The 24928-nt window shown below is 44.4% G+C and overlaps 8 non-coding genes across 8 annotated transcripts; 6 read left to right on the top strand and 2 right to left on the bottom strand.

Moving 5' to 3' along the window:
* Positions 1–13355: 13355 nt before the first annotated feature.
* On the top strand, positions 13356–13428 carry Trnaa-agc (transfer RNA alanine (anticodon AGC)). The gene has a single exon. It is a non-coding gene; the product is annotated as a tRNA-Ala (tRNA).
* Positions 13429–13952: 524 nt separating this feature from the next.
* Positions 13953–14024, top strand: Trnap-ugg (transfer RNA proline (anticodon UGG)). The gene has a single exon. It is a non-coding gene; the product is annotated as a tRNA-Pro (tRNA).
* Positions 14025–14730: 706 nt separating this feature from the next.
* Positions 14731–14802, top strand: Trnap-ugg (transfer RNA proline (anticodon UGG)). Its single transcript has one exon. It is a non-coding gene; the product is annotated as a tRNA-Pro (tRNA).
* Positions 14803–15238: 436 nt separating this feature from the next.
* Positions 15239–15311, bottom strand: Trnaa-agc (transfer RNA alanine (anticodon AGC)). Its single transcript has one exon. It is a non-coding gene; the product is annotated as a tRNA-Ala (tRNA).
* Positions 15312–17395: 2084 nt separating this feature from the next.
* On the bottom strand, positions 17396–17467 carry Trnap-ugg (transfer RNA proline (anticodon UGG)). The gene has a single exon. It is a non-coding gene; the product is annotated as a tRNA-Pro (tRNA).
* Positions 17468–19599: 2132 nt separating this feature from the next.
* Positions 19600–19673, top strand: Trnat-agu (transfer RNA threonine (anticodon AGU)). Its single transcript has one exon. It is a non-coding gene; the product is annotated as a tRNA-Thr (tRNA).
* A 262-nt stretch (positions 19674–19935) lies between these two features.
* On the top strand, positions 19936–20017 carry Trnas-uga (transfer RNA serine (anticodon UGA)). The gene has a single exon. It is a non-coding gene; the product is annotated as a tRNA-Ser (tRNA).
* Positions 20018–24523: 4506 nt separating this feature from the next.
* Trnaq-uug (transfer RNA glutamine (anticodon UUG)) lies at positions 24524–24595 on the top strand. Its single transcript has one exon. It is a non-coding gene; the product is annotated as a tRNA-Gln (tRNA).
* Positions 24596–24928: the final 333 nt, after the last annotated feature.

Genomic DNA, 24928 nt, shown 5'->3' with positions numbered 1-24928 from the left:
AACACGACGGATTGCAGATAATAAATCATTGATTTTCCCTGCCCCCCTCCCCGACGCACACGCATGGGACGTCTGGTTCTGCTACATCATTGTCGTTTGGTTCTTTTTTTTTTCACCTTTTTCGCTCCTTCGATGGACGATGATGGCTCTTTTTCCACCCGGCGAATGATGATGGTGCGTTCGAACCCCGAGCCGTTCTAAAGGTAGAGTCGAGTAGGAATGTAAAACCGGATGGTAGAGCTTCAACCGGATGTTAGAGCTGGGTTCTGGTGGATGATGTTTGCCCATCGAAGGAGGAAGCGGAAAAGCGGGTGCATTGATCCGGTCTTAGACCGACTCCTGTTCGAGGCGAAGAACGGTGCATTGATTTTGTTGCAATTTGATGCAACGTTGGTTTTCCTTTTGGGTGGGTGGTTTTTTTTAGTGTGTGAATGTTTGAGGAAGTTATTTGTCGCCTTGCGCAGGTTGCGGAACTCGAGCCCAACTCGAAGCACTCAATATTCATGTCGGGGTGAATGCCATCCCTTTTGGTGACGCTGTGTGGAACGGCAAAGGTGTACGGCATTCGGTGCACGATTATAATCTTCAACTTTTCCCCCCCTGAATGTGCCACCAGGTTTTCCTCCCACCGGGCGTTCCGGATTCGTCGATGAAAAAGGTTGTGCACGTGTAGGTGAAATAATGAAAAAGACATGAACAGTGCTGCGGTGGATCACAAGCCGCACATGAAAGGGGATGAATTTGTAATGCAGCTCGGGAAGTGTATGAAATTGAGATTTTACTTCACCTTCTCCGTGAGGAAAAGTCTTACCCGGGTGCGCCCACGGGTTTCCGTATACTCTCTCTTTTTTGCGAGTCTTCGTTTCAAGCATCGAGGACGGAGGACCCACTTGATGTGCTATGTGTGTAAAAGGCGCCTGTTTTTCTTTCGTTTTGCATCTCTCATTTGCATTTGCATTCTTTTTTGGGAGCGTGTTTTCACCTTCTATCGACGGTTCGACGGTGTGTGTGTGTGGTCGAACTTTAACGATCGGCATTAAACTTTTCCCATACGGTCGGGGTCGGTCGGTGGGTTTCGGTGAAAAGGGCTACTCCCGGAAGCCGCTAGGGTTCATTGGAAATTTTTATAAAACTACACAACAACTCACAAAGGCGGGTAAAACTCGACACGATGTCGGTGGAGAAAAGTTTTACCATCACTTGGGGATGCGAGTTTTAATCCCGCCACAGATACGATGGGAAAAGGGAAGAAAGGGATGGAGCTTTTATTTTTCGTAACGTGTCCTTGATTTTAAAAAGTGCTTCTGGGAAGTGCTTTCGATCTAATTAATGTCCTTTCGTCTGTTTGTTAGGAGGAAGATGTTTCAACGTTTGTGGATAGACATTTTGGATATTTATGAAGGATTTTTATGATGGTGAAATTTCTCTTAACACAAGCCAATTTTCAATAGTGTTGAATTATGAAGTCAGTTTTTTACGTTTAGAAAAGTCATAGCTGAACGAAGCTGGTTTATTTCAATTTACAAAATCAGCTTTCTGGTCAGAAATAGGGCCAACCCCTAAAACCCACCTAGTTGATTCTCCTACGGTATTCTCCACCACCATAACATTCACCGAAATTCTTTATCAACGGTAGACGGAAACAATTTTCAGTTTCACTTTCGAAAACAGCAACCAACCCAACCGCACTTTTCCACCTTAATTTTATTCAACCTTCGCCCACCGAAGTGCGCTTCATTTCTTTTCGTGCCGAAAACACAAAGGCTGTGGCTTTTGAATGCCTTTGAAGATCGAAGCCGCCGAGCCTGCCCATCGTGGAGGTCGTCGTGAACGGCCACCTAATGGTGTTGATAAAATTCTCTTATTAGCCCCAAACCGCAGGTTGCTCAGGCACTACACTAGAGACTCTACTAGACGGGCAGACACAGAACCTGTCCGAAATGTTGATCATCATCGTTTCGAAAGGAAGGAAAAGAAAAAGGTAAAACTGCTGCTCGCAAACGGTAAATAAGAGAACGCGAAAGCCTCAAAGGGAAAATGGTTAAAAATCGAAGAAGAAAAGCACGGGCCGCCAGTAAACGGAAGCTGGTGGAAATGGACAAACGAGCAAAATACTTTCCTGTTCGTTGTACGGCTTATTCGTTCCTTCTAGGATAGGGCTTATTCGAGCGTTCGAGCAAAAGGATAAAGGAAAACCACAATCTCGTAAAGATTGAGGGCCACGGCTAAGATGCTGCTTCGTTCCCTAGTCGCCTACCATTTTTCCTTTCCGCGTCCGTAACCTCCTCACACCTATCGCATTCGGTGGCCGAACTTTGTCTAACTGTGTTCATCTTTTCCGCCGATGCCGATATTTTCCCCGTTTTTGGTTTGGTTTTGGGAGCCGAGAAAAAAGTTTTCCCATTCCCTCCCGACCGACTGGCTGTTTTGTATAATTTCATCGCTGCTCCGGTCGTTTTGCGATGTTCTCAGCAAATTTTTCATCCCTTTAACCAACGTTCCTCTTTCCTCGTTTTCCATACCATCAGTATCTTTTCCTTTGTGTGTGAAAAGGGGCAGCCTGGCAAAAGGAAGAACCCAGGTCTGGCTGCCACAGTGTTGGCGTGCGTTTGCATGTGTGTGTGTGTGTGTGGAGGGGGTCCGTTTTTATTCGATGGTGACTGGTTTGTTGAATGTCCTGTCCGGAAACCTTCGCCCTCTACCTTCCACTAGCGGATGTTGGAAAATCAGTCTATCAGCTTAGGTTCAAGTTTTGTTTGAGGGTGACTTCCGTTAGGTTGGAAAATGTTGTTCGAATTTTCACTCGCTCTTTCTCACTCATACGCTCTCTCTCTTTTTGGTGATTACCATCTCTATGTTCCCATGCCTTATAAAGCCTGTTAGCAATGGTTCCCTTGGCCAATGTTGGGCCTTTTGGGTTCACCAACGAAGGCTGCTCATGACGCTCGGTTCACCTTTGAGAAAAGCGACTAGAATGGTCGCCTCATCTCCAATGCGACGACTTTCCCTTGTTTGGAGTGTAGAGTCCTTCGAGTGAACGGTGCAGGACACTCCGTTCATGACTTGAGCCACCGAATATGAGCTCAATACCAGCGCGCGTTCCGCGACGGCGTGTGCATAATCTACTTCGCAATCCGCCCCGGTTTTGTCAAGTTTTCCTCGGGCGTGTGGGGGCGCGTAACTCCCTAGATGTAACGGAACCGGCTGTTACGAAACCGACCGACAACTTAACCGTAGCCCTTAACGTTGCGGAAGGATGTAAGCAAGCTGCTTCGGTTTTTGTTGTGAATTGAAAAATGTCAAAAAAGAATTTTCCCCGCGACAAAAAGTTGGTGACAAGCCAACTTTGAACAATTGTATGTAATAAAATAAAAAGAGTGGTTTTAAGCACTTATGGAGAAACGCCTGGTAAAATTTTAGCTAACGACTTTTTACGCCTTAGTTTTTCTTAGATATTATTTCGTAATTTACTGTGTAAGTCCAATCCTCCTCCCTTGTGGCTTTGATGATGACTGTATGAATTTGGGATGTGCTATTTCCTTCACCTGAGACGTAATCTAGTTGTAAACGAGCAAATGATTTGCTTTCCGACACCCGGAAAAGGTAAAAAGTGGGATTCCACGAAAGTAGAATCTCTTCGTTCAAAGACTTCGAGAGGGAAGTGCTTTGTTACACGTCCACGTTGAAACGGGCATTAAATTAAGCATAATAACTTAATTGCAGATTTCGAGCAGCATAAAATCTCGCTCCTGTATGCCGGGGGGGCGTTTCAACATCCTTGCGTATTAAAGTGGAGCCGCCAGGAATGGCATAAGAACGAACGGATAGACAATGGGAACGAATTTGTCGTTTCGGAGAGTGGTGAGTAAAGGGTTTCGGATTGTATCGTGGTTTTTTTTCACCCGGCGTGCGTTTCATCCTCCCGTTTCCGGAAGGGGAGTTCCTCGGTTCGGGTGCGTTTTCCCTTTTTTTCTTAGCCAGCCGGGGGAAAACGATGAAACGATACGGCGCTATATTTTCATGGCGTAACGATGAGGAGGTGCTTCGGATAAAATACAGCAGAGTCACAGCAGAGCTTCCCGGATGGAAACCGGTGGGAATGTCTACTTTTACCCCGGTGTGGGCAGAAGTGAGCTTTTCGGAATTTATTCGTTCGCCCACGTTCGCAACCCCCGGCGTCCACCCACTTCGACGATGCCGATGGTGCGTGAAATGTCGGGAGATAAAATGAACAGCAAAGAAGAAAAAAAGGCAAACTACCGAGAAGACATAATTATGTACGGTACAAACCAATGACGGTCCCAGAAGGGAGTTGGGTATTTGACTTTCCGTTGGAATCTCTCTACAACGGAGAGGCTGGTTTTTGCGGTGCATTCAATGTTTTCTACCGAAATTATTATTCTATTGCAAGCTTTCTAAAGGTTCACTAACACAATCGGAAAGTGGTTGAGAAAATGAAAACAAGTATAAATGTTTGCTGAAATAAACGCAACAAGAAAAAGGTAACGTAAACTGAAACGGCCCTTCATTAACTTGTTTGTCGAAGTACTTTAAAGCCGGTGAAGTGCAAATTTCACTTATCGTTAATTGTCAAAAGCTTTCGGAAACTTAAAATAGGTAAACACCCAACAAAAATAATGAAAATGTTTACGTTTAATTTATATTTTATTTGCAGTTGGTTTTATAAACAAATAAACTAGTTTAAGATTGATATAAGTAGCAATAAATTAATATGTAAAGTGTTTCAAGCTTTAAAGTAACAATCAGTCCATAGCACAATCTTGAAACATCTCTTCAAGAGATGTAACTAAACTCTTAGTAGCTGCCATCCTGTGAAGAAAAAACTCTACGCATATATATATTTTTTATATAATAAAACTTCAATGTCCTTAAAAAAAATTGCAGTTGGTTAATTATTGTTTGTTCTGCAATCTTATTTTATACCGCAAAACAACTCACGTTATGTTATTCTTTTGTGATTATCGTAAAAATTAGCTTATTTGCAGTTGAATAGTGTTTTGTATAAAGCTTGCTAACATATCTAATTAGAGTTGATTAAAACGACAATTAAAACGAAATTAGTTAACCTGTTAGCTTGGTTGAGAATGCTTCAAGACTTGAGAAAAAACTACCTTACATTTAGAATCTGAAACGGTGGAATGAAATTCAAGTAAATCACCTTCTTTGAAATGGTTACTAGAGGATTAGACCGGTCACAAGTACTCCAACCCGCCGCTTCCGCTATTATCCTGCGCCTTCCATCCAATATAAGATGGTGTAAATTTATTTGCGTTTGGTTTTTCTCTTTCCACTTGAAGCTATTGGTTTTCAAACATGGAAAGAAGGTAGTTTTTCCCGACGAACCCTGTCAGTTGTGCCTGATTGCTCGCAACAAATGGCGTTCGGAAGACGGAGCGAGTGTCTATCAAATTCGAACCCAGTGGAGTCTCGGCTTGTCCAGCAATGGGTCGATAAAAGGTGAAGTCACCGGAAAACTTCACCGTTGCCCGTTTTTCCCGGTTGAAATATTCCAAAGCACATGACTCCCGGGGTTTCGATTTGCGTGGCGCTTTGCATCCACCATCCACTTGTCGGAGGGGGAAAAGCCCCGGAAATAAGACGTACGACACCGCAGCTCGCAAAGGAAAACTCCTACTCGCTCCGTGTGGAGCAGGAGAAAGCGAAACTTTGTTACGCCTGTTGATGCACACGGAGAGAAGGAAACAACGGAGGTTGGTTGGTGGGTTGGAAAAGATGAAAATCGTATCCACTTCCACCAACCCCACCACCCCCCGTCGCATCGGTTTTCGCCCCATTCGCATTTTCCCGAGGACGTTGCGGGCGGAAATGTAATGAAGATTTATGATTTCTTCATTGGAACTGGCGCGTTTTCGGCAGTGTGGAGGAGGCGGAAACAGAAGAAAAAGGAAACGGTAATCATTTCTCCATCCCCCTCGTCGCCTCTGCGGATAGTTTTGGTCCTATCAAAAGACAAACACCGTCTCGCACCTTAGCACACAGACCAGACACGGGCACTCCAATAAGCCCTTGTCCATGCCGAAAGCGGCACCGCCCGACAATACGTTTTATTGTTGAGGGCGAACCAGTTGTTGGAGCACGCGACCATTGCACGTGCATAGACATTTGCCCGTTTTCCAGAGGGTATTTCCCTGGAGGTTCGAGTATCTTCTGCCAGTGGGGAAAGCGGGAGACCTCACTTTGGTAGAGTTTTTCCCCCCTTGCAAACAAGAAATTATACCTCCGCATTCATTTTGTTTCATTGTTCTTAATACGTGTTTATTTGCTACCGATCGGTAAATAGGTCGCATCAAGATTAGCAATGTTTCACTCCGTGAGTTAGCTTTCATATTTAATTATTCTGTGTCATTATTTTATTTTCATCGACACTTCCAGTTGCTTCAAGATTGTTAAAGTTTACTCTTGATTTTCCCCCCCAAAGGGCCAATGTTATTCGAAATCGCACAAGAAACACTCCAGGAAATACTTGAACTCGACGAACCGTCGGCCTCTCGAGTTGGAGAAAACACATTTTCCCGCCGTAAGTACCAAGCCAACAGGTTCGGCGCAAATACTTCTCCTTTATTCCTGGCTTAGCCCGAAATCTTGCCCGGTCTTTCCGGAAATCCCTCAGCGGTCGATTCCACCGGTTTTGCGATTGTCAGAAACAGGGCAGCGTACGAAGGTTTCTGGCGAAGGAACGGTTGGAAAATGTGTGGAAGGTTATAAACCTCCTCCCACCCCCCGGGAACGGCCTGTCGCCAAAGGATACGCGCATGTTTATGTCCAGGGAGAGGGATCGAGTCGAGTGGCCCGAAACGAAATCCGCAACGTTGTGTGGAGCGCTTCCCTTCTCCTCCTCCGAAGGCTTGAGAATCAATTTTCTATGAATCTACCCCTTTTTCCACCAGGGTGGCGTGTGCTGCACGTCGTCGGTCGGTTGGTGTGTTTGACTGGCAGTGAAATTGCTTTGGCCAAATCTATCGACCGGAGACTTTTAACTACCGGAAAGTCCCGACCGCGCTACTCCGAAAGAAAACTCAGGACTTACGTGCGGGGGACATAAAAGAGCGCGCGCCTTCTCCTGTGTCGTTGTCTCGGAAGCCAGACGAACAAGGACACCATTTTTCTCGCCAATTCCGTAGTTTTTTTCGCCCTTTCTTCAACATCCTTTTAGCGATGTCCTTCAGCGGGAAGGAGGTTACTTCTCGCCTTGACTCACGTTCAGGAAAACCCGCTCCCGCAAGGACGACACGATTGTGATGGCGTTGTGTTTGTTGCTGGCAAATTTTCCAATCTTGGCTCCGAGGTTTTGCAGTTCTGCCCCGTCGTTTGTTTATTTTTATTTCACGATTTTTCTCACATTCAAGTACATTTCCTCAGCAAGATGCGATAAACAGAGGAGAAGAAAAGTGATTTCCAAGCACAGAAGGCAGTGAAAGTCATTTCTTTGTCCCTTCCGGCGCACCGCGTCGAACACGAATCGCCTTTATTTTCCTATCGCTTTCCGGGTTGTTTATTGATGTGATTAGAAGGGAAAACTTGACGATTTTCTTCTAATATAGTACACAAAAGCGGGGGAAAACTACGTCGCAGAGGCCACCCCGAAAGGCGTCGCTTAAAATTCTCTTTGTGCCTCGTTTCCCGTTCAAGAGAGAGGCATGTTTCATTATGGGTGTTGGTCTTTTTCTCCCGCTCGGCTACATTATGCAGTGATTAATTGTCAGCCGACCGCATCCCTCGGGAAATGCGGCGCGGGTTTTTCCGAAGGGTTCCGTGGGCCTGAATTTATCTTACGTTAGTTGGTATACTCGAAAGGGTCATCACAGAGTGTGAAATCTTTGAGAAGAAGTGAAAGAAGTTAACATTGATGATTATGTGTCGACAATCGTTTATGTTCATTACTTTGAAATTAAAGGAACTCGATAATGTGGGATGAATTTTAAAGATTACCATTGTAACTTCTTCGAACGTGTTAAGAAAAACTCAATACCATATGAAAAAAAAGTCAAAAATAAATAGAAACGTTAATCAGGTGTCGTCTTCTTTTCTTCTCGGTGTAAATGATAATAACTTTCGTCCGTAATCAACAAGCCGATTGAGGCGAAAGACTCTGTTGCAAATCAAAAGGCGCGCAGAATAGGGGAGTGCGAAAAGAACACTATTTTCCTCCGGCAAATTTCCATGGAACAACCCACCCCTCGTCGACGCAGACGTGGAAAATCCTCTACCGCATCAAACCAAAATCATGTTGGGGTTTGGCTGGCTCTTGTTGCGTAAACTTTTCCACCCGCCCGCATCGGAAAATAGCAACCCCAGCACCCCCTCTTGTTGTGAATCCTTTTTCTCATTTCAATATGATGAAAATTATTTTCCCGCTCCTTTCACTCCGGTTCCGCACATCCTCGAATTGGCTTTTCCTTCTCTGTTTCACCTCTTATTAACTCTTTGATTTTGTCTTTTTCTCTCTGTAATGAGCACGGTATGCTCTCTGTGCTTTTTCCCACATTTGCACCGTCTCGTTCTTACTCTCACATTGTACACTTGTTACTCTTTTACTCTGCCTTTTTGTGATGTTGTATCCTTTTTCATTGTGCTATCCTGTTTATCGTTTGTTTCACGTCCCATTCTCTCCCCTCTGGCATAATTTTCTCTCACTTTAACAAATGCGTAGTGGTTCCCAATTGCTGTTTTCCCACACAAAATCGCTCCATCGCACTTTAGCCCTCCTGTTGGCCTAAGGTGTTTCCATCCTTGTCCTTGCCAAAGTTGCCGGTTGCAGACGGGCTTTTCGTGTGTGCTAACAAAATCAAGCTCAATTCCGCAAATTGACGCCTCCGGTCGTCGTATTTCAATCTTTTCCCACTGCTCCCATCGTATTGCTCCCGTCGTTGAAAGTGGAGCGCTTGGGTGGAGGGTAAGATTCTGCGGGAGTCTGGGGACAAGGGGTTATTGAAACAGGACCAAATAGGATCGCCGCCTGAATGGATGGACGTTTTTCTTGGAGCTCTCTGGGCAAAGCAGCTACTTCCTGCACCAAGGAGTAGTCAAATGTGTTAGTGCATATTTCATGCCCTCTCATACTTAGTCTTCCACTTCCTTCACAGTCCTTTTTCCTCTTCACTTTGCTATGGCGGTAGAAGAAATTTGTCGGAAAATTGTGTCTTTCTTGCTTTTAGTAGTAAACTGTTCATGTTTAAATGTTAAATGTGCTCAGCTACGACTGTTTCCATGTTTTGCATTAAACTTGTAAATGTTTCATGTAACAAACTTCGTTTTAGTAAAGGCTATACATGCATTTATTTGGTAGTTTAACACAACAGTGTTACTTTTATAATAATGATACATGAAACATATTTTGCATTGCGTTATAAAGTGGACTCTGGATACATTTGTGTTTCGCTCAAATGATCAGTATTCCACTCCATACGTCTTTTATCGCGCGACAGACGTGTCCTTTGGATATGAAAATCGACAAAATAGCATGTTTCATCTAGTAGGAAAATGCGTGTATCACGTCTACTAACCACTATCGTCTGCCAGGATGCAATTTTCCCCCGTCCTTGCGCTTCCACTTCACGCCCATTTCCACACCGTTTTTCCCAGCATGAACCAGGAGCATCCGGGAAGAGCGCTCGCAAACACAAGCCGTTTAAATTCCTCGCGGAATGGAATAATCCGGCAATGGTTCCGTCGGCTTCGACCAGGCTCTAGGTATTTATGTGGAGCTGGGAAGTTCGAGGCGGCCCTCTCGTTTGCAGTGTGTGCATTTTGCATGAGGCTCCCTGGCCCAGTATTGCATACTCATTGCTCGTTTAACTCCGGCTCGGCGTGACAGCAGTCGCGACGACTGACATGTCCTTTCCGTTGAACCGGCACTGAATGTCTCGCCAGTAACGACCCATACTGTGGCCTGTAAACCGGTGGGTAAAGGATCTGTTTGACATTCTCTAGGATTCCATCGAGGTGGGCATCGGGATCGGTCTGGTAGTTTCTAATTCCAATGTCTATCGCAGGAGATGTGTGTTTATTTGATTGGGCTGTACATTTTGCAGAGGTATTAGCCGGAATGCCGTTGGCCTGATGAGAGCAGCGTGTGTGCCGTACGAAGGTGTGAAAATTCACTGATTGAGCGGACGTTGAATATTCGAGATGCGACATCATAGTGTCACTTATAGTAGAGCCGTAATTTGCGAAGCGTAGGAGAATTCATTTAACCCGTGCTAATCACTCTAAGGAAGATCATTGGAAATCTAACAAACGCAAACTTGTCCGCTTTTAGCCATATAGTTTGTAAGTAGCCGAAATTTCGTTGTTTGGAAATTACAAATACTAAAAGATACGAATGTGCTTAGCATGCATTAATCGAATGGAATGTAGAATAGAATGATTCAAACTAGATAAATATTGGATCAACCAACCACTTAGCATCGAAGCACTATTTTAAGAGGTGTGTCTGCATTCTTCTCCAATTAACATTAATATTTCATCTAGGTCAATATTCCATCCAGGTTTTGCCAATGTTCTTCTTTATTGTTGTTTATGTTATTTAAATTCTTTCAATGTTTTCTTCATGATGTTTCGCGCACCTTTCCTAACACCATCTGTTTTATTCGGGTTGGAAATTCAACTTACTCCTGCATTAAAACTTTTCGCAAGATCTCTTGTATCACATCGCAAGCTTTACCAGGTGTTTTCTCACATTCGCGAACACTGCGAGGAACCACGGGATGGGTTGGCAAGCAAAAACCGAATGAAATATTGTACCAAGCTTCCGACCAGGAGAGAAGAAGCTTTCCTCTGTTTTGTGCCCAGCACAAACAATTTGCAAAACTCGTTGAAGGTTGTTTTGTGTTACTTTAGTTAAATCTACAGTTATTCGTTGCGATGTCATTCTGCTTGATCATACTGAGGCCGGTTATTAAATCATAAATGACTCGAAATAAAACAAAATCATCGAATAATGGCAGTGGGACAGGGGTTGGTATAAGAAAAAATAAATCCAGTAGCATTGGAACAAAAAGCATGACGACATGTAGAGCCAGCATGAAGCCCGACCCCGGAACATCCATGCACGTAAAAAGGGAAGCGATTCTCATCCAGTGGAACGAAAAGCACGAAACTCAAAAACCACTCGCCGAACTATCAACCTGGTGCGCGCAGTTATTACGTTGCCGGTAAAACCTAACTACAGTTAGCTTGTTTTTTTCTTCTCTTTATACTCATTTTGTTGTTCACTTCCATACCGAAACTCACCCACAAACCTCCCTCTTTGCTGGTGCTTTTTTTCTGTTCAGTGATTCAACTGCTGCTTCTTGTGCCTCGGTTGGTCCATAAATGCGGTTACAGACTTATTCGTGCTCTTGTGGTGGCTTCATCTCCGTTCTCCCCGATCTCGCATCTTCTCGGGCGAGCATCACAACATTCTTCGAGTTCTTTCCTTTCTCGCCGAATACCGCTTTGGTTCCCCTTATATCTTTTTTTCCTTGGCAATTTTGAAATCGTTTGCATTTTTTATTACCGTCCATCGTCGGGGGGCGCCGTCGGTTCTCACCTGTGATCCAAAACCTGCGGGACAAACCAGCGAACTAACTGGAACCTGCCGAAAAGAAGGGTTACTGGGACAAATGGTTCTATGTTGTGTTGTATCTTGTTGTTTTTTCTTTCCTACTGCCAAAAGTGTTCAAGCTTTGAGAAGTGAATAAAATGTGGGGTTGTCTAGCGATGCTAAACCCGTTACGAAATTAGCAATCCATACAAAGCATGTTATTAAATTATCGATGTTTATGTGCCCAACATCGATTTCGTTGGAGCTTTTGTTGGGTACGAACAGTTTTTTTTACGTTCGCTCTGACATAAAAATCATCCGTGGCATAATGATTTAGGGCCATCGATTGAATGTTTTACCGTTATCGTCATCTATTGATACTGTTTGTTGTAATCCGTATAATCATATTTTAACATTAGGTAAGCTTAATGTTATATTTCGTTTTGTTCGTTTGTGCGTGAAGAGTTCAATTGTTATTCTTTTAACCATTCTCTAAAACTAATGCTTTACATAATTTAAAATATTCCTAATATGTTTCGGAAACCATTCCGAAATAACACCAAATGAAATAGCTACTCCTAATATCACGTCCCATTGATTCTTAAACACGAGCAACGGCCCGAAGAAACTCGAAAGGCGGCCTCATCGTTTGTCAAAATGTTAAACCAAAATTAACGAGTTTCACTTCACAAATCAAAATTAACTCCCCTGCCTAAATCCTACGCCCGCTGCAGCTGATGGGAGGTGAGGAGGTGGATCAGGGAGCCTCCCACCTTGGTGCTTGTTTCACGGTGTCATCGTCATCAGCATCATCATCTTCATCATGCTTTTTCATCTACAGGCATGTAGGGAAGGGGAGACTCGAGAACGGGAAGCAAAGCGATGGAATAACGTAATGCTTCATGCTACTCTTCCGATTACCGTCCGACGATGCTCCCGTATTTCGGTGTGTTTTCCTCGCTCTCGGAAGGGTCAGTCCAGCAGCCCGAGAGATGAACGTTGTCAAAAAGAAAAAAAAATCTGCCCTCATTTCCGCCGTATTTTGCTACCAAATTCCGTTTATTCCTTTCTCCCCGTCAAGACGAGTTGTTGTGGTTCATGTTCATGGACCCCAAGAACGAACACACAGAAGAGTGAGCGAACGCAACCGACGAGCCGGCGTGTGTTGTTCATTGGCGCTGGGAAACTCTTCTTGGTGGGTTGGTTGGTAAGCTGAAGCGCGTTGAAATAGTTGGCTGCCGATCTCGGGGAAGATGAGATGATATTCCCATCGGAACGGTAAAGCTGAGGACGCAACTGTGCGAACGTTATGAGCCCTCCAGCATATCCATGCCGATGGATCTCCCAGTAGCCGCGCTTTTCTTGCCTCTTTTACTCTCTCGCATCATCTCTTTCCGTTCTATACCAAATTTGACTGGCTACTCGCGTATGTTTTATCGTCGCAATCGGTCTGACATCATGGAAACAACACACAAAATGCTAACATTGTATAAAGGAATAAATGAGACAATTTGGAATCATTTAAACATGCTAAGCGGAAAATAGAAAAACTATCCCATGTTAAACGACAATTACGTCAATTGTGACCTAATCAATGTTCGATGATGTAGCACAATGAACTGCTAACACTCTTAACACTGAAAATGATAAACGGTAATTGCGTTTCTTTCAATGCTGGCCATCAATCTGAATAACCCTAGGGGCTATGTAATCTTTGAATGCTGTGAAGATTTCAAACGGGTCCACAGGCTTTACTTTTGTACTGCTTTTAGCAATCGTTGGTAGACAAGGGGATGTAGCTCAGATGGTAGAGCGCTCGCTTAGCATGTGAGAGGTACGGGGATCGATACCCCGCATCTCCAAAGTATTCTTTTTTCGACTTGTTTGTGCGACTTTGATGGCCGCGTGTTTTGTTTTTAAAAGCATATTTTGACAGATTGAAGGAGGGCATGGTCTTCGCCAAGGCGCGGTATATTTTAAAAGCAGCGTTTTTCACCCCTTCACTGTTTTGCCCTGGCTCGGCAGTTTTTGTCACCTGTTTTGTTTCTATTTCGTTGTGCGACGTTAATTCTAAGTGCACCTGCTTCAAAACCACGTCATTACATGTTTATACATTTTAACTCTTGCATGCGATACTAATCGATGAAATTGAACAACATTTAACACAGTATTGATCTAAATCACAAAAAATCTCCAAAAACACTGTGACTGTGAATGGGTTAGATGTTTCTTTACCATCTCTTTTTTTATTTGCCATCCGTCCGTACAGAAAAAGTTGGTCGTGCTCTTCGGCTCAAATGATTACAGCGCATCCCGTGCTCGTCTTGACCTCAATTGCTTTACTTTCATTTATTTCAATCGACTTATAATGTCGCTTACCTCGTGCGGCTCAATGGTCTAGGGGTATGATTCTCGCTTTGGGTGCGAGAGGTCCCGGGTTCAAATCCCGGTTGAGCCCGTTATATTTTTTGCGCACCAAAACAAGTTTTATCTTTTGCGCATCGTCGTTTACAATATCGTGATGACGTTGAGGGTATTGCAGGGATGTCATAAAAATGATGTTGAAATGTTTAATTAAGAATGAATTGAAATTGACGTTTTGCAAACATTCCATTCAAATATGCGTCATAACCCATTTTAGTTGTAAGTAAAGTTTTAGCCTACTACAACATTAGCTACTACTGAAATAATTTTAAATCGCATGAATAGAAAAGATACAATACAATAGACAGATTGTTTCTGTTTTCGTGCCTGCTCTGGAACGCGCTACGAGTATCAGATCACAGGCATTATCTTTGGCAATGACATTTAGTACGTACTTTATGTGTTCTGTAATAGAATAAATTATTTACTTCTGTGATTGTATACTGTGATACTTATGACCGGAACGATCCGTTACTTCGCTCGCTATCGGCCTTCAATGCAGTAAGTGGCCTATTTTACTTCTACATCACCATCTCCCTATTCCGTACCCGTATCCTCTCCCATATACCGCAATCCCTCTAAGCTAGTGTTAAGTCATGTATTGTAAAGCCCTAGAGGCAAACAATTGTTCTAATAAATGTTAAATGAGATTCAACATCATGTTGAAAATGATTCATTTCCTCGTTCCTCTGTCCGCGCTGTAGATTTATTTAGAGCTTTGAACCTGGCTCAGTTTATGTGGCTCAATGGTCTAGGGGTATGATTCTCGCTTTGGGTGCGAGAGGTCCCGGGTTCAAATCCCGGTTGAGCCCGACAGTTTTTTTCTGTTTTTTGCTGAACTTTTTATTGTTGCCACTGCACGTCCTGCATCCACTGTTTCTTTCACGGAAATAAAAAAAAAAAAAACCCTGCAGATCACGAGCCACCTCCAGGTAGTACCTCTTCCACTACCCGCACCGTGCATAGAAAGCACTGTACCCTTCATTAGGTATTCTGAATATTTCGGTATTATACACCTGATTGGTAATGAAGCATCATAGACATACCTTACATCCGGTACCTATACTTACTCTAGAATAATATAAAAGCTAGTCAACATCAATAGAACATAATCTCGGTGCTTCAGACGTGAAGTACACCAGTACAAAAATACCTGCGCTCTACTGCTACTGCTTGCTTGCTACTCATTTGCCTCCGTAACCCAGGATCGTAAAAGCTCGCTCATGCAATAAAAAAAAGATTCCGAATTGGAGATGCGGGGTATCGATCCCCGTACCTCTCACATGCTAAGCGAGCGCTCTACCATCTGAGCTACATCCCCATGTTGGATGACGCGATCTCAAAGCCAATCTGTTTCTTTCAGCATGTTTGAACATGTCTCATTTAGAATGTATCGAAAAATGCGAAAATCCTTTTTGTTTATACCCTCCATCGTTCGATTGTTGTTTTTCCCCAGGGCAGACAGTTTTTCGCACAACTACGGTGAAGGCAATACGAGGAATCCAAACAGGAGATATCTTTTGCAGAACCACAAACTAGGATCCTAAAATAAACTAATGTGAATATATTGCACATAATAGGGGTTATCATGAAATCGTCGTTTCGTTTTAGCGGTCGCTAAAGGCGCTCATTCGTCGCTAAAGGTGCTCATTTGTTCATTATAATGAACTTTTAGCGACTGAAATGAACAAATGAGCACCTTTAGCGACCGCTAAAACGAAACGACGATTTCATGATAACCCCTAATATGTCGATGCAATAGAACAACCAGATCGGATAAAGTAAAAGCATGTGTATCTCTATTCTTTATTTGCTCGATGACCTTTTCCTCCCATCATTCTCATTATATGTGCCCACGTTTAAACCGTCAAGCTTTTGAAATGTGGTTTTCTCTGCTCTCTATTTAACCTTTTGCACTATTTGTTTCATTTTGGTTTCACCGGAAGTGCTACCAAGTTTCCATTTGAATAATCTCATGCAAAGCGGCACGGTTCACCGTGCAAGCCGAGAAACATGCCAAACCAAACCCACCCGGTCGGACGCCTGCGGCCTTTCTCTCTTAATCCTAGCCCACAGCGGACAATATTTTCTCGCCCACTCAATTTCCGGTTTCATACCCAACCAACCACCGTTTCATTTTCCATCATTCACCACCCGCAAGAGCACCAGCGGAGTTCCGTTTGTCCACAATCCGCACCATTTAGTGTCAGATTATCGGCGGTAATCAGTTGATAAGAACCCCGGGAGCTCGCCCCCTCTACCCGGAAGGAGGGGGGGACGTTTGAGGACGTGCGAAGGACATGCATTCCCATTGTTATCACTCCCGCCTAGAGTACACCCCCTTCCTTCTTCTCCCCCGACGCACGATGATAATGACAACGCACGCCGAAGTGATCAATAAATTAACGCCCAATCGAGCGGCTTCGCATTTCGCCGTGCTACCAGAAATGGACATCCTTAAACCCGGAAAACGTTCACGGATTTCCGAACATTCCGTTTCGAGTGGTGAGAGAGAGAGAGAGGGCTAAATAGCAGCGTGAGAGATGTAAGTGAAATGTGCTGTATTTCTCGCTCATTCTTTTCTTTCTCTTTCTATCGTATGTTCGCCACAAGTGAAACAACTCGTTTGCGCCCGTAAGACCAGTATCCAGTACAAAGGAATTTGGCCACTACTAGCAACAACAGCAACATGGCTGAATGCCACCAGTCGAGCCGCAATTGACAGCTCCCCTTTCGTTGAAATGGAGCCGCCTGGTGGTTTTTGGGGGGCGCATGAGACATAGAAATACGAGCGTGAGAAGGAGAGAGAGCGTGGTATCCTTCAGGGAGGAGGATAACCTGTGGGAGTAGAGCCGTGGGGGAAGCAGATTTTCCAACAATTCGCTGGGCATAGTTTTTTGTTTTTTTGGACAAGGAAATGAAGGTGGGCGATTGTAGATCGTTTCTTGTACTTCTTGCTTACGTCAGGAAGTATCCGTATTTATTACTACACAAAATTGGACCCAATCTGAGGGTTTTTATTCTTTTGGCTTTGTGAATGCTTGACGTTCGCAAGGACAATAATCAAAGGATGGAAAAGTAGGTTATGGTTAATCGTTTATCCTTTTCTTGCTCAATCTCCAAGCAATGACAGTGTTAAGTGTGGGGAATTTTCTTGATTGTTCGTTGAAAACTGAAGAGATTCATTTACACAAAGATTATCATACAACATTGATAGAAAGCCAATTCGTAGATACTTTTGGCCTTTTTAAAAAACTGACTTTTAACTGTGAATTTAAACGACACTTGTTAGTCATTGAAACTGCGTTTACGAATTTATTATCTCCTGTCATGGAAGCTAAACATCATAAAGCATTCACACTGAAGAAAGATGATGATGGGTATCAAAAAAAGGATGTATTTCTCGGGCTCAACCGGGATTTGAACCCGGGACCTCTCGCACCCAAAGCGAGAATCATACCCCTAGACCATTGAGCCGCTCGGAGGGCAAAACAATAGACCCAAACACACATCTATTTCGTCTCCAATCGATGACACACTTTGCGGTGGACATCCTCCAAGACGCGCCGTTGTTAGATACCGGTTTTTGGACGGAACTTCGCCCCAGCAGTCGATACTAATGGTCGCTACCTCGAGTACATTACCTCGAGTACATGGTTTTGATAACACAAAACACAAAGATAACCAACCGTGCGAAGTTGCAGAAAAGTCAAGTTCACTCCAATGTCTCCAATTGAGTCATTTTATCGGGGGAGATTTTACTCCGATGTACCTCAACGTCGCACATTGCATTAATTTAAATCAACGCATTTCCAGGCGAGTCAGTGTTTGCTGAACTCCACGCGACCCGGTTTTGACACCGGACGACCGCACGGAACGGAATGTGCACTCCAAGAGTGCGGTTCCCGATGTGCCGTATCTCACCGAATCTCCAGCGGCACTCGGTCGTGTCGTGTTCGTTAATTTTCCGTTAAATAAAATTACCATCTCTGCTTCCACCGGCGAGACGCAGCAAGTCAAACGGTGCACCGCGAGGGGGGCAAGAAGACGAAAATATTGTTACCAAACACTGGCCAAAACCCGCCGTCGCCTCCGCCATCACGGTGGTTGCGGCAAGAAACAAAGCAAAGATAAATTGAGAGCAGACGAGAAAGTGGGAACGACCGCTTGTTTGGGGCGCGAGGGTGCCCAGTTCGTCTTGGGGTTGGGAGAAAAAGTCTATTGGGGTGTGGTGGTAGAATAGATAACTCGAGAAAGTGGCGTCTGCTGTTGCTATCCATCCAAGGGTCCATGTCCGCATGGCTCTTTAATCGCGCGCGCCTTTGTGGAAAACCCGATGGAGCAACAAAAATGAAGTCAAATTTATTATTCAAACCGTCATGAAATGTGCGCGGTTGGCACAAAGCAAAGCAAAGGAAAAAATGACGTTGAAAATAGGATTTTCATCGATCCAGTCGCGCGGTGTTGGACTAAACAATGGAAAGAAAATGCGATGCACAGCGTAGAACGTTTCTAGAAATTGCGTGCAAGACCTTAAATTTCAACACGACCTGGAAGGAGGAACTATTAGGACATATTTTACATCCAAACATTACGCAAGTATTTGCCTCAGAGTCCCTCGATAATTGAGACCATTGATGGACAAAAAGCATTAACTGGGATGGAGGTCCCCCCGGTGAAGCAACCACGGGAATCAGAGGATTGCGTCACAGCTTGCTTCAATTACCTACTTTCTCCTCTAGCTGAAATGTACCACTCGATTTCATTTCGCGCCACCTTTCGTTGGTGTTGAACACTGGGGAGTTTCCTATTTCCGTTGAAAATGGTTACTTCTATTACTTGGAGCAAAATGCAAACTGCGGTGCATCAGGTTGAACTAGTTCCTGAACTAACTGCTCAATAATTCATTCTATATCTTTCCAGACTTTTATTCGTTATGTGTTTGTGCGTATTTAACCTGCAAATCAAACACACACCCACCACCCGGCGGGGCCACCCTGCAGAGGGCAGTTGAAAGTTTAATTGACCCGAATGTTGCTGTGCCGCGGATGATTAATTTACCTCCTTTTGGGTGAAGATGCACGCGGCTATCCGCAGCGGGACACAATAACCGTTCGTCCCGAATGTAGAACAGTGGTACAATTCCAAACGGAACCAGCAATGTTTAGAGCGTTGATTAACAAGAGGTTGACTATGGGGCACTCGACGAAGACGCGCTCTAGAACAATCCCGGCGAAATCCCGCCGTGCCATGCTTGTTACGTCGTGTGGCAAACGTTGTTTTTTTTTTTGGAACCCCACAAAACCCCACAGTTGATTTGTTGCTGCTCTGCATCTTGGAGTATGTCTTCTGGTTTCTCGCTGTTTATCCCTCCTTCATCGCGCCCAATTATGTAGGTCAACCGTACGCCACACTTCCGACGGTCGCCCCAGTAGCGTTTGCGGTGGATTACGTTATTTTTACCCACCGAGAGGTGATCGTTTACGTCGAACGTCGGTTCACTTTCGCCTTGCAAAGAAGGAACTTTGTTTTATATGAGGTGCATGCGACAAGAGTTTGCGTTGGAAAGGGCATTTTTTGAGGAAAATGTGAATGCCGGTTGATGCAACGGCGCCGTGGCTTAGTTGGTTAAAGCGCCTGTCTAGTAAACAGGAGATCGTGAGTTCGAATCTCGCCGGAGCCTTAGACCATTTAGAAATGTTGAAAAATGGACTACGCAATGTTTTTACTAAATTGGTATGTATATAAGAAAGGTAATCATTACGACGACGTAGTATGTTAACGTTGAAAGCAAGCGGAGAGTTTATGGCTTCTGAAAACCTTTGTACTCCATATATAATCCCCCACCGTCTATTGTTTCGTGTGTGCTGTATTATCATTTTCTTACAATTATATCTAAGTGGCTGGAGTTGCCGATCGCACTCCAGCGCCCGAGTGTCTCAACAGCTGTGGTGTCCGAGTGGTTAAGGAGATGGACTTGAAATCCATTGGGTTCTACCCGCGCAGGTTCGAATCCTGTCTACAGCGAAACTAGAACGCGCGCGCGTTCCTTGTTCTTTTTTGAGAAGTTTCGGTGTGTTTTCTTCACTTTGTGTGAGAACGAATGGCATCTTTTATTCGCGTCGTTTCGAGATGCAAAAGATTCTTCTTGGTTTTGTGTCATAATTTTGATTGTAATTTACTAATTATAAAACATTTCAGAGATGCTAAAAGCTCCTGGGAGTTAAAAGAAAATGGTTTTAGATGAAAGAAACCTCACATATTTTGACATTTCCCCCGTAGCTTTCCATTCACCAGTAATCAGCTCCCCTTCGCCAGCCAGGATGTTCTGTCCTACTATTTTTTATCTAAACTCACCTTTCCCTTAATCCTCCAGCATTCGTACGCAGCTCCTAGAAGTCGACCCACGCATACACCGGTGTTGTGTGCACACCTACGGACCATTTTCCTTGGGCGAACACCCACACCAATTTATCGCCGACCATCACTATCCGTCCTTTGCAGTGGGAGGATAATAATTCCTAAGGTCGTTTCCCACGCAGTCCTCGCTTTTTCTTCCTTGGTCGGCTCGAAGATATAACCTCACTTCCACAGGCTTTTGCAGTCCTCGATTCTCATCGGCTCGTCGTCCTGAACACCAGCGCTGGCGTTGGCAAAAGGAGTCTTTCCACGACCAAGGACCGTCTCATCGCCTGCCGGGTGTTGTTGTCAATCGTCAAGCACATTTCGAAATTATCGTTTGCCTTACATTGTAAATCATCACTGTGTGGGGGGTTCATGCTCAAACAAGCGACCTTTGCTGTAGTTTTGTCATTTTTTGTAGTGGTTTTCCTTTTGGTCTTTAATTCAGTTCAATTAAATTAACATCAGCAATAATTTGACTGAAAATCTCATCACCAACTGCCGTTCGAAGTAAATTGTTTCCACCCGGAATTGAGTAGGTTTTCTTGTAACATTAAATGTTCAAACGAAAACCCTCACCCGTTCGGCCCGGTGTTTGAGGAATCTTGCAGTAAAACCGTGGGCCTTCGTAGAACCGAAATCCAACCAATGGAGACAACCTTACTCGACATCGGATTCATTACCGGCGCTGCTTACCGGAAGCGGTAGTCCAGGTAGTTTTGGCGAACCTTCTTGTGTTTCGGGCAAATAGCTCCATTTCCAATAGATCCCAGGGAAACTCGTCGAATTATATCGACCCGGTAAAACCAACGAAATTGCTCATTTATCTGAATCGACTTGAGTACGCTGTTGCTGACAGTATAACAACACGGTGGTGGTACTGGAAGAAGGTTCCTTGAAATCGGATGTTTGGGGGTACATTTTTCTCCGCGAAATCCTAGTTCCATTTGTTGTTCCTCACCGAATTAAATTGATAGGTCATATTGAAGTAGCTCCGGGGAAAAATGTACGAAAATATTATCATTTTGTGTGAATGATACCTGACCTTTAAATATAAAAGAAAACTGCAACCCTCGAGACTGAAAGAGAATTCTTTACCTCACCAGAACCTTACGGAGCAAATATAATTGCTCGAAACAGCAAAAAATTGGTTCATCTAACCAGGATCAACGAAGGCGAATAGGAATCAAACAGAGGTTCAGAGGAACCATTCGAAATCTGCTGGTCGGAAACAAATAGAACCCCCCCCGGAACCGGTCGACTTTAGGGCCTCACGGACGGAGCCGGGGTAAACTGCATCTGCATTCGGTGAACTTAGGGGTGTTTTCCGTTTTTTTCTCCAGCCGGTAGAGAAGAGGTCGCAGGGAAGAGGTCAATGAACGAGCAGGAGTCTCGCAACTCCTCCAAAACGAGGGCTGGGCCAAGGAAGATGAAAGACTAATAACAAAAAAAAAAATCCAGCAAGGGCAAAAGCGGCAGAATTGGATGAACCGACCATGCCGTCGTAAGTGAATCGAATGTCTGTGCATTCGTCCGTTCGCCCCTCCCCCAACCCCCTCCCCTCGTCCACAAAAGTGGCGGAAGCAACAGCGACAGCACAACCATCATCATCCACATCATCGTCGCTTCCCATATGTTTATTTGAGTATTTGTGCCCCGGGCGTACGCGAGGACGAGGGTGCCCTTTTTTTTCTCTGCCCCGCTCTCCTTCCGGCGCAAAGGAAGGATGCAAAGGAAGCAAAATCTGTTTAGAACCGGCGAGAGAGAGGCCTCACTTTAGCGCGCTTATTGCTTCACCGGGGGAAAAGTCCTTCTTCAGACTGACTCGGAGGTTCGTCCCGAGGACGTACACAACCGGAACCGGTGTGGAGTTCGGCAGGAAGCAAGGTGATGGTGGTGGCTTCCTTCAACCCCGACTTGACCCTCGCCAGCGAGAGACGAATCCACCACCGAAGCGCACGGTGCGTCCCTTCCGAAAAGGGACAAAGCCGGGCCAGAGAACCAAAAAAAAAAAAGATATACAAATTCGAAGTGTCGTCGTCTCGCCGGCCGGATAAGTGAGAGTAACAACGGTATTTGGCTCCTGCGAGAACATAAGGGCCCCCGAAGAGAAGAGGACATTAAAGAATGAGGTTTATTGAAAAATCGCTTCGCAGAACCCGGGTGGAAAAGAAGGGTGTCCCGGAGGGAGTCGGATTCACGGATCGATCGAATAGAGAAGTGGAAAAGGGCTAGAGAGAAAGAGAAAGCACGAAAGTGTGTGTGAGAGAGAGAGACAACTAACGCCGGCCGGAGGAGATGGGAAATGCATGCGAACGTGATTTCCATCACGTACGAGGGGTTGTAAATGTTGTGTGTTGGCAATGCTCGGCTTCGAAAGCGAACTCCTCTCCGCGCACGAATTTGATGGCATATTATGGTGTGCCGTGCTTTACCGGGTGGGTCGATTCTCTAAAGCCAAAGTCCTTCCCCGTTCCGTCCACCACCAACGACCCTCACACGAGGCGGCGGGCACCTTCACTAACAGTTTTGGCATTCATTACACTTTTCCAATTAAAGCTAAAAGCTCATCCGTTCGGCAGCAAGTGGCGTTTTGATGATGGAAAATTTAATGACGATGGTTCATCGATGGTGACAATGACGGAATGAGGTATGGGTGTATTTGGTTTAACATTCTTGGGCTCATAAATAGAAAAATATTACTTAGCATACTAGATCGTTTTACCGTTGGGACAATTTATGTAAGGGTTTCTATACATTAGTTCTTCTCTAGATACTTCCTATAATATACAACCTTATCCTTTCATTCTCTGAATTCAATTCTACTGCTGCTGCTCATCACTCCTTTTATATCCTCCTCTATAATATTTCAATGTCTACTTGATTGTTCCCAACTCACATTTATTCAGATATGCTTCTTTGGTAAATTAGGAAAAATGGTAATGTTCGAATTTTTTTTTAAATAAACACACTGAGAGTAACACATTTTCTGAGTATTTTATCTCCTAGGATACAACCTTCTTAGTCCCACGGGACGTAAAACATCGAAGGAAGCGTGCGAAAAATCCAACCTCTTCCCCGAAAGCAATCATTTTGTTGGCACCTTATCGGGAAACAGTCATTATGGAGCAGCTCTAGCTCGCTTCTAACAACCAAAGGAAGTTGTTTAAACACGCCACCGATTGGCCTCCTGGTATTTGTGTGCACATTATCCCAGGCCGGGTCTGCTCTCTGGGACTACACACTGGGGTGGTGGTCGATCAAAACTTACACACCGTCCGTCCGAAGGATAAACTCGATTACGGGAGTTGGTTTTTATTATACCCGGGGATTGGCTCGCATTTGCCTCTCGACGCTAAATCCGCCGTTTGCGGAAAGGACACCAAATGTTGCGACCAGAAGGACCCTTTCGGATTTTTATCCAGCGCCCTTTCGGGGAAGGATGTTTGTTTTATGGACAGTGTTTACTTTTTTTCATCTTTATCTGTTTCGTTCGTTCCTCAAATCTTTCGGATTTTCCTCTCACGTTCTCGAAAGGATTCTGCTGCCATCGAGTTTCAGAGTTGGTATGCGTGCGGCTTTTCGAAGTGGGTATGTGTAGACATTAGATGGCTGCGGGATGGTGGTGGCGGTACACGGGGAATTGGATGATTTTTCCACCTCGTTTGAGGACGTACCTGAAGGGTTCTAATGTGGGATTATGCTTGTTTTGTGTCGTGGAAAGCATCGCGGGAGGCCATCGAGGGCCACTGTAAAGAGAATGCAGGGTGTTTACCGTAAAGTGTTGTTAGCTGTTCAATATCTTTTTTTTTCGAACGTGTGCGTAATATAATGAAAACTTAAAATTAAATGTGTTTTCAAATTTATTGTACAACGCTCAACAACCTGAACAACACCTTACTTAACGAGCTAAATTGATGGGATAAGTCCAACCCAGCTGTGTATAAAACTCTCAATATGTCTACGGGTCTCTGTGGGACGTTGTTGAATGTATACCCAATTGACGATACACTTGTGTACACTTGACGCAAACGCTGCGCGCGATAAAAAGAACACAACTTTCTGTGCCTTCGTGGGAGTCTGCCGAAGCCAACAGGTGCTGCACGGTTCCCGGCGCTGGAGATGCCAACCGGTTCCATGGTGTAATGGTTAGCACTCAGGACTTTGAATCCTGCGATCCGAGTTCAAATCTCGGTGGAACCTTCTGTTCTGAACGTAGGACCACTTTGAGTTCTCTTTTTTGGCGATGATTTTGACGGGGTTTTCCTCGCTTACCCGACATTCGAGAGAAATATTTTACTATGGCTTATCATGGTGTTAAAGCACGTAGGCTCTCAACGTCGTTTTAAACGTCAATAAAGCCTCGACGCTGCTAGCCATTTTTTCGCTATTTCATTTGTTGTTTACTTTTTGTACGGGGGTTTGACGTGTCTCGTCAAGAAAGTTGACAGTGCGTGTCTTGATCTCGTGATAACCTCAAATGTTTTCTTCTATACCGTTTCCGCTTACTCTGATCTAGCTAACTCTCCCTTTTTT

The sequence above is a fragment of the Anopheles coustani genome, chromosome 3 (genome assembly GCF_943734705.1).
Source record: "Anopheles coustani chromosome 3, idAnoCousDA_361_x.2, whole genome shotgun sequence".
NCBI classification, from domain to species: domain Eukaryota; kingdom Metazoa; phylum Arthropoda; class Insecta; order Diptera; family Culicidae; genus Anopheles; species Anopheles coustani.
The sequence above is the reverse complement of the archived record's forward strand: the minus strand, read 5'-3'. Positions and strand labels throughout refer to the sequence as shown.